The 16,253-nt window shown below is 32.6% G+C and overlaps 1 non-coding gene across 1 annotated transcript; it reads right to left on the bottom strand.

The window, feature by feature from the left end:
• Nucleotides 1-14,888: 14,888 nt before the first annotated feature.
• LOC112752667 (small nucleolar RNA R71) lies at nt 14,889-14,992 on the bottom strand. The gene has a single exon (XR_003177092.1). It is a non-coding gene; the product is annotated as a small nucleolar RNA R71 (small nucleolar RNA).
• Nucleotides 14,993-16,253: the final 1,261 nt, after the last annotated feature.

Genomic DNA, 16,253 nt, shown 5'->3' with positions numbered 1-16,253 from the left:
TGAAATTGGACTCCTCGGACACCTCCCAGGGGAGCGCTCAGTTAAAAGAGAAAGCGCAGCGCTCCCTTTGCCTTGTGTGCTTCCAATTTGTCTCGTGCCAAAGCCCATTGGATACACCAAAGTAGCGCTCAGTCAACTAACACAACGCAGCGCCTTTGCTTTAGAGTGGGCTCCCACTTCGAGCCTTGCTTTTCTCATTTTGGTGCCAATTTTTCTTGTGCCAAGCAATGCAGAGTAGCGCTCAGTGAGGGAACTTCACACAGCACCCCTTTGTTGTGGAGAGAGCTCCTTTGTTCAAGCCTTGGTGAATCCAATTTGGTGCATATTTCTCATGAAGAGTAGCGCTTAGTTAAGTAAGGGAACGGAGTGCCCCTCTCTTTGCTTCCTTGTAGCGCTCCTTCCTTGCTAGCATGTGCCTGGTTCGAACCTTGCTAGCTTCATTTTGGACACTTTCCTTGCATACTAGCGCTCCTTCCCTCTCTTGGTTCATGGGTTCGAATCCGGGCTCCTTCACTAGCAATTGTCGCATCATAATTTTCTTTGGAATGGAGCCCGATAAAGTTAACTAAGTTAACTGAGCGCTATGCCTTTGCCTTGTTCCCTTGGGCACTCAGTTACTTGTTTCAACGCAGCATCCTTGCCTTTGTGCACTTGGCTTTGGTTGTTTGGTCTCTAGCGCTCAAATAGAGAGCGCTACGCTCAATTAGTGAGCGCTATGCCTTGGCCTCTTGATGCGCAACGCTTTTTCCTTCCTTGGGCCACGCTTTAATAGGCACGCTTTCCTTGTTTCTTTCTTTTCTTTACCTACAAGTAATTAAAACAACTAATCAAAGTATCACCAAATTTACAAGGTTTATAATTCATTTAAAAACCAACTAATTCTAGCTTAAACCTCATGATTTAGTGTCAAATAAAGGATGGTTGATTGATTCAACAAAACCATGCAAATCCACTCCAAATCACTTACTTACAATGCAAGAAAGTGCATAAAACCTATTGAAACAAGTGAAAAATGCTTGAAAATCTAGCATAAGATGACTTATCATCACTTACATTATTATTTATCAAAGTAGTAAGCTCTCTAGGCTGAGAATCCAAAAATTTGAACCCAAGTTATTTGCTAAGACTATTTTTTGCTAGCCAATTCGCGTGTTTATTTGCCTCTCTAAATATGCTGTTGAATGTTACCTCTTACGGCCTATTCTTCATATTCATGATGTCTCAGATGATAGTTCCATGATAATTCTCCTTTTTATAATTTGTAAGTTCTTCTATAACTTTTTGAGAGTCAATTTTCACAATCATTCTTCTGATTCTCATCTCCCAAACCATTCTCATATCATATAGAATCTCTCATTGTTCTGCTTGTGTTGTTTGACAAGAGCCCAGGTTACATTTATAGCCTCCAATCTATTTATTTTTGTGTGTTTTAATCAGACCTCCACATCTTGCTTTTTTTCCATCTGCTCTCGTTGATTCATCTACATTCATCTTAACTCAACTTTTCTCCGGTGGCTTCCAAGCTACTAAAGCTTGTACTTTTTTCGAATAGAATTGTATTAAATTTTGGTTTGAGAAAGCTTTTTTATAGTTGCTGGCTAATTGATTATCCGTGTTGCTATAGCTGGCCTCATAAAAGTGCGGGAGAAAGGGGAAAGGGGGTTAAAAACTGTCTTATTTCTCTTGTGCCATAACCACCATTATGTTATGATAAAATATATCCATCAATTAAAATTGAGAATCAATTCTAATATTGTTATTTAAATTAAGATCTGGCCAAACTTTTAAGAAGTGGAGAAAAATAGTGAAATAGTGCAAGGCAGCACTAGTTGAGTCCATATGGTGGATTCTTTAGGATAATCTCTCATGATATGTAAGGTATTTTCTTTTATATCTGGAAAATTATGATAGTCCACCGAGATTTTCATCATTCTTGCTCTCTTTTTTGTATTATATAATTTGTTGTGCATTATTTGTTATATATATAATGGTCTTTTTTAATGAAATTAATATATCTCATTTATTAAAAGTTAAATCACATAGTTATTCTCTATAGTTTCACTGAAATTACAATTTGATTCCTAGAGTTTAAAATTTTATAATTAAGCCCCTATACAAAATATGATTTTGCAATTAGGTCCCAACATTGTTTAACGTAAAAAAAATGTTAAAAGTTGTACTTTTGCTATAATATCCTTGCTAAGCAATGTAATTAGGGCTCGTTTGTGGTGAAGATGAAGATCTCTCACATCTCTCTGGTATTCTTCCTAGGGTTTAAAAATTTCTGCAAGTTTAAATGGATCCAAGCCACTCTTTCACTTTCACGCACCACCACACACACTCACAAAATTGAGAACGAGGAATAGAGAAAGGAGGGACGAGGTTAGTGAGACTAGGAGCTGTCAAGCAAGAGGATGGAGAGAGAACAAGAGGGGAGGTGGAGATAGATAGAGAGAAGAATATGCACTGAGGGAGAAGATCACAAGATGGTAATTGTTCCATCGCTGCCAATGGTGCCATTTTGATCTGCTGCCATTGCCAAATAGAGAGAGGGGGAGGGATGTCGAGAGGAAGTTAGCGAATGCTGAAAAAGAGGAGTCTCTACCATCACCGCCGCCCTCCCTGCTGCTGTTGTTGTCATCGCACTTGGCCACGGGGAAGGAGGAGTCTCCACCATCCCTGCTTTTGCTCTGCTCTGTTATGCCCTGTACAGATGTTATTGTCGTGGAGCTTAGAAGAAACTGTCATTTTTTTTGCTCTTATTCCACCTTTGTTCCTGTTTCGTTGATTTTTGCTGCCACTCCTGCTCTAATTATTGAGGTTGATGCTGCCATGGGGATACTAGAGCTACTTTGTTTTGGCTCTACTCTACTTTAGCTATGTGTGAGATTTTTTTATTATTCTCGAATTTGGGATTGTGAAATAGAGAGACATTTGCTCTCTACTATTTTACACGTGCAACTCACATGTTTAAAATAGTGAATATGATGATGAATATTTAGTTAAATCAAACGTTGTTTGAATGGTAGGGACTAAATTATAAATTTTAATTTTATTTAGGGATTCAAATACAAATTTTTAAAGTGTAGAGATCGATTTACAATTTTAGTAAAAGTATAGGGACCAACTGTGTTATTTAACCTTTATTAAATTATATATATGATGCATATAGAGATATGACCGACCATTAAACTGACTCACTCTAAAAAATTCAAATTGTTATAATAATCGCATATTTGTCAATAGGATATTCTCATGATAAATATGGTAATAGAGTTTTCTTTAATTTGCGACTACCATAATAATTAACATTGTATTTCTTATTCTTTGATTCATGACACCTAATGCCCTAGGATACTAGTTGAATAGATATTGAGTATGATTTAATACGTGTAGAATTAATAATTGGTCAATAAGAAATTCGTCAACTCTCGGTAAAAAGTTTGAGCTCTATGATTATAATGATTGGAATAAATAAAACCTTGGTCAAGGAAATTGAATGAATAAAGAAATGAGTTTTTTTAGGTCATTCACAGTTCATTATAATAATGGTAACAAGTTAGAGTTTGACATATAAATCTTACCCTAAAGGTTAACTAAGAGTTAGAAAGATAGATGGAATTATACTTTGTTCTTTTTGAGTTCTCAGTAAAAATATATTATTTCATACTATGGAGTCATTGAGAAGTGTTTGTAGATGTCAACCTTGATTAGTAAATTTAGTATAACTAATTTACTACCCACTTAGTATTAAACCTACATATTTGCACACTAACAATTGTTCAAATTTTTGCTAAAAAAATATTTAATTATTATTTTTATTTGATCAAATAAATAACTATATTAATTTAAATAGAATATTGTTATATTCTTTGCTTGCACAAAAAATATAATAATATTATGATAATTGAGAATACTAAATGAGAATTGAGAATAATTAGTTATTCTATTTCTAAATTTAAATTTTAAGTTTGAATGAGATCCTAACTAATTTTGTTTCAAAATTGAGTTGTGATATTATTCATAAAATTTGAAAGATTCAAGTTTGAAATAACAATATCTAGTTTAAATTTAAAATGGAATTCAAATTTGAAATTAGTAACAAATCTCATACTATATATATGAATGACTAGAGTAAAAGAAATAGATAAGTTTTATTCCTTTATCTCTACTCACATAAACATATTATGTATGTGGAGAAGAATATTATGGTATGCAAAGAGTTACGAGAGATTTCTCAATTTAGATCAAATATCTATTAATTAAAGTTGACAACAAAAATTAGTCTAGATATGAATATACATAACACTTTCATATTATCGAAAGAGAAAATTATTTTTACTAGTGTACTCATGTAGAACTAATCTATATTATTCGAATAAAATTTAAACATAAAATAAATCTTTATGTACTTTATTACTTCTACTATATGCTATGAATACTTTAAATTCTTCCGTAATATTACAATTGCCTTTAAATTGTATTTTAATCCATATTAAAAGTATGTGATGCAGTTATTATTATTGAGATAATTTTCTAAGTGATGGGTATTTGATGTTAGAAAATTATTTAATTTTTTAATTTATTTATGGATAATACATATATTAATTATAATCACAAATTATGCTATTTTAAATTAAATGATATAGATAATGGTGATCTCATTTATTGTTATAAATATTAAATTGAATAAGTCTTAATTACTTTTGATTTGGAATTAAATGAGAATAAAATCAGATATTATCTTTTGGGCTTTATACTATTTTTATTTGGGTTTTAGGGTTTAATGGGCACCATACTCAAATATAAATAGTGACTTCAGGGTTTCGGTACCCAATATACCAAAGTCGCCTTAGCAACTCTTTTTCCATAAAAAAAAAGTTACAATTTAGCCGCCCTATTAGAGATACAGAAAATTTTGGTTGAGGAAGACTGAAATAACTCTTTCGTTAATTTCTAATTTCTAATTTTTATGAGTAAAGGTACGCTTCTATACTATAATATATATAATTTTTGGTGATTTAATATAAATGATCTGAATTAATGAAATAATTTATTCTAACAAATAGTATCAGAGCTATTTATAATTTAATCATAAAAAATATCCCTTTTTTTATTATTCTTTTGGATCGATATATGTATATATATATATGCGCTGTCTACATTGAGTATTGCTGCACAGCAAAATCGTAAATCATGAATAGTCATATATGATTCTGTTCGTTATTGCAACATATATAATATGTTTAACTTTAATATAGGATAAATTATTATAATAAATCAAGTGGCTCCCAAAAATGATCAGATCCTCCAAAATGAAAATGACTTTTTGAATGTCTCAAGATACATTTTTATATAAATCGAATCTATTAAATTCAATTTATAGAAACTAGTACTAAATCTAATCTATTAGATTCAAATTGCATGCAAATAGAGATAGGCTATAAATCGAAATAAATAGCTTCGAACTAAAGACACACACTAAATCGAATCTTATTGTTTTGATTTAGTATGTGTCTTTAGTTCGAAGCTATTTGTTTCGATTTATAGTCTATCTCTATTTGCATGCAATTCGAATAAAGTAGATTTAATTTAGTACTAATTTCTGTAAATTGAATTTAATAGATTCGATTTATATAGAATTATATTTTAAAACATTTAGGTAGCCATTTTCATTTTAGAGAATTTGAATAATTTTGGGAGCTACTTAATTTATTATTGTAATTTACTTTTTACTATATATATATTATGTGTGTGCTCATATATAATTGGTACTGTTGCACGAACATAAAGATTAATTTTTTCTTTTTAATGCTAATGCCGTAATTGCAATTCTTTATATATACGTGTATTATCATACATGAATATTTATATATATTATCATTATTTGGTTAATATATATATATTATATGAGATCGATTTGACATTTAATTTATATAATAAATAAATGTTTTGTTTTAAAACACTAATAGAATATCATTCAATTATAATTGTCTCAGATTTAATTGCGTGGGTAATTAATTTGGTATAAAATTAATTGATTATTTTTTTTGAGATATAAAATTATTGTGTATGTAACATATACAAAAGAAAATTTATATTTGGCCAAGTTATATGTACACATTAATAATATTTGAATAATAAAAAATAATATTTATTATTTATGTGAATAATAATCGACCCAAAGAAAATTTATTGTTTGACCAAATAATAAGCATTACACATTTTTATTTATTTTCTATTAATTATGCAGGCAATAATCGACTCAAAAGAAGGTTATTATTTGGCAAATTAATAGAAAATATATGCGGTAATAAATAGGTTGCAAAGTTTAAGTTTTCATGTGCGCATTCAGTCGGTCCAAAAAAAGACTTAATGTGTGATAAAAATTTTGACAATATTTAATTACTGCAATGAGAGTATCACTTACAGTTAATTTTCTATCCAAAGATTGAAAATTAATATTGTTCTAGATATCTCAATATGGATCTTTTTCTATTATTTAACTAATGTTTACTGCATATTTTTTTGTTCTAATCCAGAAACTATGGTTTCAGCTACTAATGTTTCTGCATAAATTAGCAGTATTCCTATACTGAATGGTTCAAATTTTAAGATTTAGAAGGATACCGTGGAGATTCTCATCAGTTATATGGATCTAGATATAGCTATTTGAGAGGAGAAATCCACTTCCACTCCAAAAAATACCAATGAGGTTAAAATAGAGAAGTGAGAGAGATCCAATCAAATGAGCATTATGATTATGAAACTCTTATTTCCTGAGGCATTTCAAGGCTCAATTACTGAGGATAAAGATGCCAAACAGTTTCTTAAAGATGTTGAAAAATTCTTTGCTAAGAATGAAAAGGTAGTGGCAAGTAACTTTTTGAGCAAACTTGTCTCCATGAGGTCTAAAGGTAAAGAAAATATAAGGGAGTACATTAGAAAAATGTCTCATCTTACTTCTAAATTGAAAGCATTAAAGTTAGAGTTGTCTGGAGATTTACTCGTGCATTTCATTTTGATCTCTCTTCTTGCACACTTTGGGAAATTCAAAGTGAGTTATAACACTCTAAAGGACACTTGGTCCATAAATGAGCTTATATCTCACTGTGTGCAGGAAGAAAAAAGGCTATAGAAAGATAAGACTTAAAAGTGCGTGCTCACATGGTTTCATCTTCTCAGTATAAAAGAAAGCGTGATACTACTGCGTATGTGCCTTCTTAGCAGAAAAAGGGTAACAAACAGGATCAAGTTTTAACCTGTTTCTTCTATTAAAAGATGGGACACATGAAGAAGGATTGTACCAAATATATCACTTGTTGCGTAAAGAAGGGTATGATTCTTACTTTTGTTTGTTCTGAGGCTAGTTTAAGTTATGCACCTGTTGATACATAGTGGATAGATTATGCTTATTACTCATGTAAGTGTTACTATGCAGGTTGCCTGTGGAGCCGACCACCAAGTGATGCTGAAAGATACATCTATGTGGTAGACAGAAATATAGTTGTAATCGAAACTATAGGGGCCTTTAGATTATGTTCCGCGAGTGGATTTTACTTAGATTTATTTGAGACATTTTATGTACCGTCATTTAGATGGAATTTAATTTCTATTTCACGTTTGGACAAATCAGGTTATTTTTGTTCGTTTGAAAATAATAAAGTCAGTCTCCTTTATAATTTAAATAATATTTGCTCTGGTGGTTTGATGGTATTGATTTTAATTTCTATAATAATGAAATACTACAAACTGGTATGAAATGAAAACTAAATGAGAATTCGGCATCATTATGGCACAAACGCCTAGGTCATATCTCTAAACAGAGAATGAGGCTCGTCTCGGATGGGATTCTTAGACCTCTAAATTTGGCAGACTTTGAAGTCTGCATTGAGTGCATAAAGAAAAAAAGGACAAATGAATGGAAATTAGGTGCCGAGAGAGTTAAAGATGTCTCAGAATAGATACCTACTGATATATGTGGCTCATTTTCCACTGTCTCTTGGAATGGACAACGGTATTTTATTACGTTCATAGATGATTACTCTCGTTATGGGTATTTATATTTAATTCATGAAAAATCTCAAGTCTTAGATGTTTTCAAGTCTTTTAAAGCTGAAGTTGAACTTCAACTTGGAAAGAAAATCAAAGTTGTCAAATCTGATTGGTGGTGAATACTACGGAAGATATGACAGTTCAGGTGAGCAACGACTCGAGCCTTTTGCTCTTTTCCTAGAGGAGTGCGGTATTGTTTCGTAATACACCATGTCAGGCAAACCTAGCATGAATGGTGTTGCATAGCGAATGAACCGAACTCTTAAAGACATGGTGAGAAATATGATTAGTCATTCTTCCTTACCTGAATCACTATGGAAAGAAGTCTTAAATACCGCAGTGTACATCCTTAATAGGGTGCTGATGCATGAGTATCTTATATTTTCTTATTAATTTGTATGCAGATTTGCAATATTATTCTGAGATTAGATGTTTTAATCCACTATGACTGCTACTTTGACTTGTTTTGCAATTTGATTTATTATACATTGCATTCAGGTAAGTTTGACAAAATTTAAAAAAGAAAAAAGACCAACAATTATAGACAAATGCAAAAAAAATTCGTAAATACTGTCAACCCTGACCTCTTTACCTAAAAAAAATGAAAAATAACAAACTAAGGATGTACCAAATTGTCTAGAGATAATATACTCAAGCTATTAGTTACATATGCAATAATAAGTGCTAGTCTCAATTTGAGAAACAATAATTGAAACATTACAGTAATCTTATTTGCATGTAATTATGAATGTTATATATATTTACCTATATGAATGTAAAGCATATGAAGTCATGGATGACATAAATATGAACTTACGAATGTTCTACATATAAATCAAGTGTTATAAGTTAAAATAAATCTTAAAAACTTTGATTGTGCAATTCATATCCTGCAATAGCATATTCTTGTAAATTAAAAAAATTAAAACGAAAAATGTTGACAATTAAAGAACTAATGAAAAAAAATTATGTCTAACTATTATTGTCTAGCTATCTCAAATAATTAAGTGTTTCATAATAAAATTAATTGATTCACACAAGTTGTTACTGCTGAAAAATTAATAACGTAATTTTTTTATTAAAGTTTTCAATTAAGTAAATTAATTTAAGAATCTGACCTTCTTTTCTCAAATAGGTAATATTTGAAAATAATATAATTTATATGTAATTAAATATTAAATTTGTTTATAAATAAATACACATAAATGCCTTTTTAAAAAGTATTAAAGTAGTTTATAATCGTACCTCATTAGAATTAGTATAAATTTCTATATTTTAAAAAATTGGTTGTCTAGGAATAATCTTATAGAGTGAGTTTATTTGTTGTTCAAAATTTTTGACTCCTTTAATCATAAGTTCTGTATTAAGGTCAAATTTAAATATTATACTACTAAAAATAAGAAGTACAACTGGTTGATACTTGACAAGACTAGTAATACAAATACAAAAATAAAAATATATAAAATTATATGTATAAAATTATAGATATTATGGATGTAAAGTTATTGATGTTATGTTAAAAATATTATCACAAATTTTACTATACAATCCATAATTTTACATACTCATCGTTATAAAATTAAAAAAATAAATATAAAAAAGTGTTAAAGAAATTTTTAAATAAGACTTTTAATTGGTTATATTAAAATCAATTAAAATATACAAATAAAATATAAATTAAAAATATCAAAATAATTTAAAATCGTACCTTATTAACACTCATGAGAATTTTTATGCTGTTTGAAATCGGATGATGGACAATCTCTTCATGATATGAGTTCAAGAGTTGTTAAAATTTTTCGCTTCATAAAAAAATATGACTAAGGACATTCTCATTAACGAGATTGAACATTTATATAGTTGAGGAGGTGAAAGAGTAGTTCTCCTTAAAAAAACGTCACGTGCAAGGATGCCATTAAATTCAACTTTTTTTTTTCTAACAATCTCACTAAGTGAACAATGAGAGATGCAAATAATGTGAACAACGGACCGCATTTTAGGCCCATTAATCGTTCAAGTTCACTCTCATTCTAAACCCACCATTTTGACCTAATTTTACTTTGACCTAATTACACCTCCTAACCCAAACCCCCTTTTTACCGCAGCTAGTCGTCCGTTACCTACCCTAGCTTGCAGTCCCTCCTCGCCGGCGAGAAATTTCTCAAGCACCACTATCACCAACCTTAAGTGTGGTGAACCACCATTTTGTAGTAAAAACAAACATCCCATTTGCATGAAGAACAAACATCTTATTCGCATTACAAACATTCTATTTGCATGAAAAATGAACATGCGCATGCGTGATGGAGGACGAAACTAGGCTGCTTGAAGCGGCGCGAGGATTGGGAATGTTTATGCTAGAATCAGTTCGGGACAAAAAAGGCCTCCCCGAATTGACGGCAATTGGCATATGAGGCAGCTGCTACTGTTGGAACAAAGTTTGCCGCGAAAACGTGAATCTCCGATCGCTGCCGATACCAAACCCGAAATTTCCGTTCAGGGAGCTCCGTGGTGAGTCTCGGGCTTCCATCTTCGGGTCCCAGAAATGAAATGGGAAAAAGATCTGAACTTCGGAGTTTGGAAGAAAAGATACAGAGTCTGAATCAGTTGTTTTGTTTCATCTGGTGATGAACAAAGGTAGAGGCTTTCGATCTTTGGGGGGAGGCATGTTTGGAAAAACGGGTTTCTTTATGATTGGGATTAGGGAGAGTTTATTGTTTTTCTTTTTGGATTTTGCTGGAACTGAACACCATAGATAAATTGAAGAACAAGTCAAAGGGAGGGATCGAGGCACGATGGAGGCACGACAAGGTTGGGCTGCTGATGAACAGATAAATTATACCCTTTTTGGCATTATTTTTACATAGTTTTTAGTATGTTTTAGTTACTTTTTATTATATTTTTGTTAGTTCTTATGCAAAAATTACATTTCTGGACTTTACTATGAGTTTGTGTATTTTTCTGTGATTTCAGGTATTTTCTGGCTGAAATTGAGGGACCTGAGCAAAAATCTGATTCAGAGGCTGAGAAAGGACTGCAGATGTTGTTGGATTCTGACCATTCTGCACTCGAAATGGATTTTCTGGAGCTATAGAGGCCCAATTGGTGTGCTCTTAATTGCGTTGGAAAGTAGACATCTTGGGCTTTCCAGAAATATATAATAGTTTATACTTTACCCGAGATTTGATGGCCCAAACTGGCCTTCAAACGCCTACCAGAGATTTCTGGCGTAGAACGCCAGAACTGGCACCAAAACTGGCGTAAAACGCCCAAGCTGGCACCCAAGCTGGTTTTTAACTCCAAGAATGGCCTATGCACGTGAAAGCTTCAATGCTCAGCCCAAGCACACACCAAGTAGGCCCCGGAAGTGGATTTCTGCACTATCTGCACTTAGTTACTTAATTTCTGTAAATCCTAGTAACTAGTTTAGTATAAATAGAACTTTTTACTATTGTATTCAAAAAACCTTTTTTGATCATCCTTGGTCTACACTAAGACTTTGGACACTTGGAACCTCTTTGGGAGGCTGTCCATTCGGCCATGCCTAGACCTCTTTTCACTTATGTATTTTCTACGGTGGAGTTTCTACACCCCATAGATTAAGGTGTGGAGCTCTACTGTTCTTCATGAATTAATGTAAGTACTATTATTTTTCTTTCAATTCACGCTTACTTCTTCTCCAAGATATACTCTTGTACTTAATTCAGTTAAGTCAGAATGAAGGGGTAACCCGTGACAATCACCCACTATCTTCGTTACTCGCTTAGCCAAGATCCGCGTGCCTGATAAACACAAGCGGTCTACATGATGTTCAACGTAGTCATTGAACGACAGCTGGAGTATATTCTCTTGGGTATCTAATACACGGACCGAGTCCGTGAGATTAGTATCTTCGTGGTATAGGCTAGAACCATTGGCAGCATTCCTGAGATCCAGAAAGTCTAAACTTTGTCTGTGGTATTCCGAGTAGGATCTGGGAAGGGATGACTGTGAAGAGCTTCAAACCTGCGAATGTGGGGCGCAGTGACAGTGTGCAAAAGGATAGAGAGATCCTATTCTGACTCTAGCGGGAATCGACAGATGATTTGCCGTACGGTAGCTGTACATGGTATTTTTCATCCGAGACGAGAAATCCGACAGTTGATTAGCTGTACAGAGATCGTACTTGGTATTTTTCATCCGAGAGGATCATACAGCTTGCCATGGAAGGGAGCACGCATGATTGGAAGAAGACAATAGGAAAGCAGAAGTTTAGAAGCAACAAAGCATCTTCAAACGCTTATCTGAAATTCCCACCAATGAATTACATAAGTATCTTTATCTTATTTTATGTTTTATTTATCTTTCAATTATCAAAACCTCATAACCATTTGAATCCGCCTGACTAAGATTTATAAGATGACCATATCTTTCTTCAAGCCGACAATCTCCGTGGGATCGACCCCTTACTCACGTAAGGTATTACTTGGACGACCCAGTGCACTTGCTGGTTAGTTGTGCGGAGTTGTGAAAACTGTGAATCATGATTTAGTGCACCAAGTTTTTGGCGCTGTTGCCAGGGATTGTTTGAGTTTGAACAACTGACGGTTCATCTTGTTGCTTAGATTGGGTAATTTTATTTTATGTTTAAGCTTTTTAATTTTTTTCAAAAAATCATTAAAAAAATATTTAATTTTCGAAAAATTCATCAAAATTTTTAAGAATGAATTCCACCTTCGAGCTTCATGATGGTATGTTAAAGCTTGGCTGGCTATTAAGCCATGTATAATCTTTTGGACCGAAACTTTAACTTATCATATTCATTGGATTGTTGTATGTATTTGTTATCCTAAAGCTTGGCTGGCCATCTGGCCATGTCTAACTCTGTTGGACCGAAGCTTTAGAATAACGTTGCATCAGCTTTGGGATTCTCATTTATAATTCTATGCTAAAGCTTGGCTGGCCATTGGCCATGTCTAATTCTTTTGGATTGGATCTTTAGACTAACATTACATGAATCCTGGAATTTTTATTAAGAATTTTGAATTTCTTTATTTCCTTTTTCCAAACATAATTTTCGAAAAATACAAAAAAATTTAATAAAATCATAAAAACCAAAAAATTTTGTGTTTCTTGTTTGAGTCTTGTGTCAAATTTTAAGTTTGGTGTCTTGCATGTGTTTCTTTCCTTGAAAATTTTTCAAAAATATGTTCTTGATGTTCATCATGATCTTCAAAGTGTTCTTGGTGTTCATCTTGACATTCAAAGTGTTCATGCATATTTTTTTTGTTTTGATTCATAATTTTTATGTTATGTGTCCTTTTGTTGTTTTTCTCTCTCCTCATTAAAAATTCAAAAAATCAAAAAAATATATTTTCCTTATTCTACTCATAAATTTTGAAAATTTGAGTTGACTTGGTCAAAAAATTTTAAAAATTTAGTTGTTTCTTATTAGTCAAGTCAAACTTTCAATTTAAAAACTTTATCTTTTCAAATCTTTTTCAAAAATCAAATCTTTTTCATTTTTCTTCTTAATATTTTCGAAAATTTTAAAATTGATTTCCAAAATCTTTTTCTTATTTTTATTTCATAATTTTCGAAATCTTTACTAACATTATATGTTTTGATTCAAAAATTTCAAGTTTGTTACTTTCCTATTAAGAAAGGTTCAATCTTTAAATTCTAGAATCATATCTTTTAGTTTCTTGTTAGTCAAGTCATCAACTTTAATTTTAAAAATCAAATCTTTTTAATTTCCTTTTCAAATCTTTTTCAAAATAAATTTAAATCATATCTTTTTCAAAACTTAATTTCAAAATCTTTTTCTAACTTCTTATCTTTTCAAAAAATTATTTTCAGATCTTTTTTAATTAACTACTCGACTTTTTGTTTGATTTTAAAAGTTTACTATTTCTTATCTTTTTCAAAACCACCTAACTATTTCTCTCTCTAATTTTCGAAAATAATTAACATCTTTTTCAAAAATCTTTTTAATTAACTAATTATTTTAAATTTTATTTTATTTCTTTTAATAATTTTGAGTTCTAACCAATAATTGAAATAAAAACAAAAATATTTTTCTTTTCTTTTAAACTAATATTCGAATTCTCTCCCTCTCTTCTCTTTCTAATTATTTTATTTAATCACTAACACTCCTCTTCTATTCATAATTTGAACCTTCTCCCTCTCTCTGTGTTTGAATTTTTCTTATTCTCACTCTACCTCATTCTTCTATTCTTCTACTCACATAAAGGAATCTCTATACTATGACATAGAGGATTCATCTTCTTTTCTGTTCTCTTCTTTTTCATATGAGCAGGAACAAGGATAAGGACATTCTTGTTGAAGCTGATCCTGAACCTGAAAGGACTCTGAAGAGGAAGCTAAGAAAAGCTAAAGCACTACACTCTAGAGAGGACCTTACAGAAATTTTCGAAAAAGAAGAAGACATGGCAGCCGAACACAACAACAATGGTGGAGATGCAAGGAAGATGCTTGGTGAATTTACTGCATCGTCTTCTGACTTCTATGGAAGAAGTATCTCAATTCTTGTAATTGGAGCAAACAACTTTGAGCTTAAGCCTCAATTAGTTTCTCTAATGCAGCAGAATTGCAAGTTTCATGGACTTCCATTGGAAGATCCTCATCAATTTTTAGCTGAATTCTTGCAAATCTGTAACACTGTTAAGACCAATGAGGTTAATCCCTAGGTCTACAGACTTATGCTTTTCTCCTTTGCTTTAAGAGACAGAGCTAGGACATGGTTGGACTCACAACCTAAAGAAAGCTTGAACTCTTGGGAAAAGTTGGTCAATGCTTTCTTGGCCAAATTCTTTCCACCTCAAAAGTTGAGTAAGCTTAGAGTGGAAGTCCAAACTTTCAGACAGAAGGAAGGTGAATCCCTCTATGAAACTTGGGAAAGATACAAGCAATTGATCAGAAGGTGTCCTTCTAGCATGCTTTCAGAATAGAGCATCTTATGTATATTCTATGATGGTCTATCTGAATTATCCAAAATGTCATTGGACAACTCTGCTGGTGGATCTCTTCATCTGAAGAATACGCCTGAAGAAGCCCAAAAACTCATTGAAATGGTTGCAAATAACCAGTTCATGTACACTTCTGAAAGGAATCCTGTGAATAATGGGATGACTCAGAAGAAAGGAGTTCTTGAGGTTGATACTCTGAATTCCATATTGGGTCAGAACAAAATATTGACTCAGCAAGTCAATATGATTTCTCAGAGGCTGACTGGAATGAAAGCTACATCCGGCAGTACTAAGGAAGCCTCCTCTGAAGGAGAAGCTTATGACCCTGAGAATCCTGGAATGGAAGAGGTGAATTACATGGAAGAATCCTATGGAAACACTTACAATCCTTCATGGAGGAATCATCCTAATCTCTCATGGAAGGATCAACAGAAGCCTAATCAAGGCTTCAATAATAATAATGGTGGGAGAAATAGGTTTGGCAATAGCAAATCTTTTCCATCATCTTCTCAGCAACAGATAGAGAATTCTAAGCAGAGCCTCTCTGACTTAGCAATCATAATCTCTGATCTATCTAAGACCACTCAAAGTTTCATGGCTGAAACAAGGTCCTCCATTAGAAATTTGGAGGCACAAGTGAGTCAGCTGAGTAAAAGAGTTACTGAACTCCCTCCAAGTACTCTCCCAAGCAATACAGAAGAGAATCCAAAAAGAGAGTGTAAGGCCATCAACATACCCCATACGGCCGAACCTGGAGAGGAGGAAGAGGCAGTAATTTCCAGTGAGAAAAACCTCAATGGACGTCCACTGGCCACTATGGAGTTCCCTCATGATGAACCAAAGGAATCTGAGGCTTATACAGAGACCATAGAGATTTTACTGAACTTACTGTTGCCATTCATGAGCTCTGATGAGTATTCTTCCTCTGAAGACGATGAAGACATTATTGAAGAGCAAGTTGCTCTGTATTTAGGAGCAATCATAAAGCTAAATACCAAGCTATTTGGTAATGAGACTTGGGAGGATGAACCTCTATTGCTCATCAATGAACTAAGTGATCTGGTTCAACTGAAATTACCTCAGAAGAAATAGGATTCTGGAAAGTTCTTAATACCTTGTACCATAGGTACCATGACCTTTGAAAAGGCTCTGTGTGACCTAGGGTCAAGTATAAACCTCATGCCCCTCTCTGTAATGGAGAAACTAAGGATCTTTGAGGTGCAACTTGCA

Source organism: Arachis hypogaea, chromosome 15 (assembly GCF_003086295.3).
Source record: "Arachis hypogaea cultivar Tifrunner chromosome 15, arahy.Tifrunner.gnm2.J5K5, whole genome shotgun sequence".
Lineage (NCBI taxonomy): Eukaryota > Viridiplantae > Streptophyta > Magnoliopsida > Fabales > Fabaceae > Arachis > Arachis hypogaea.
Note: the sequence above shows the minus strand (reverse complement) of the source record. Positions and strands in the feature narration are given on the sequence as shown.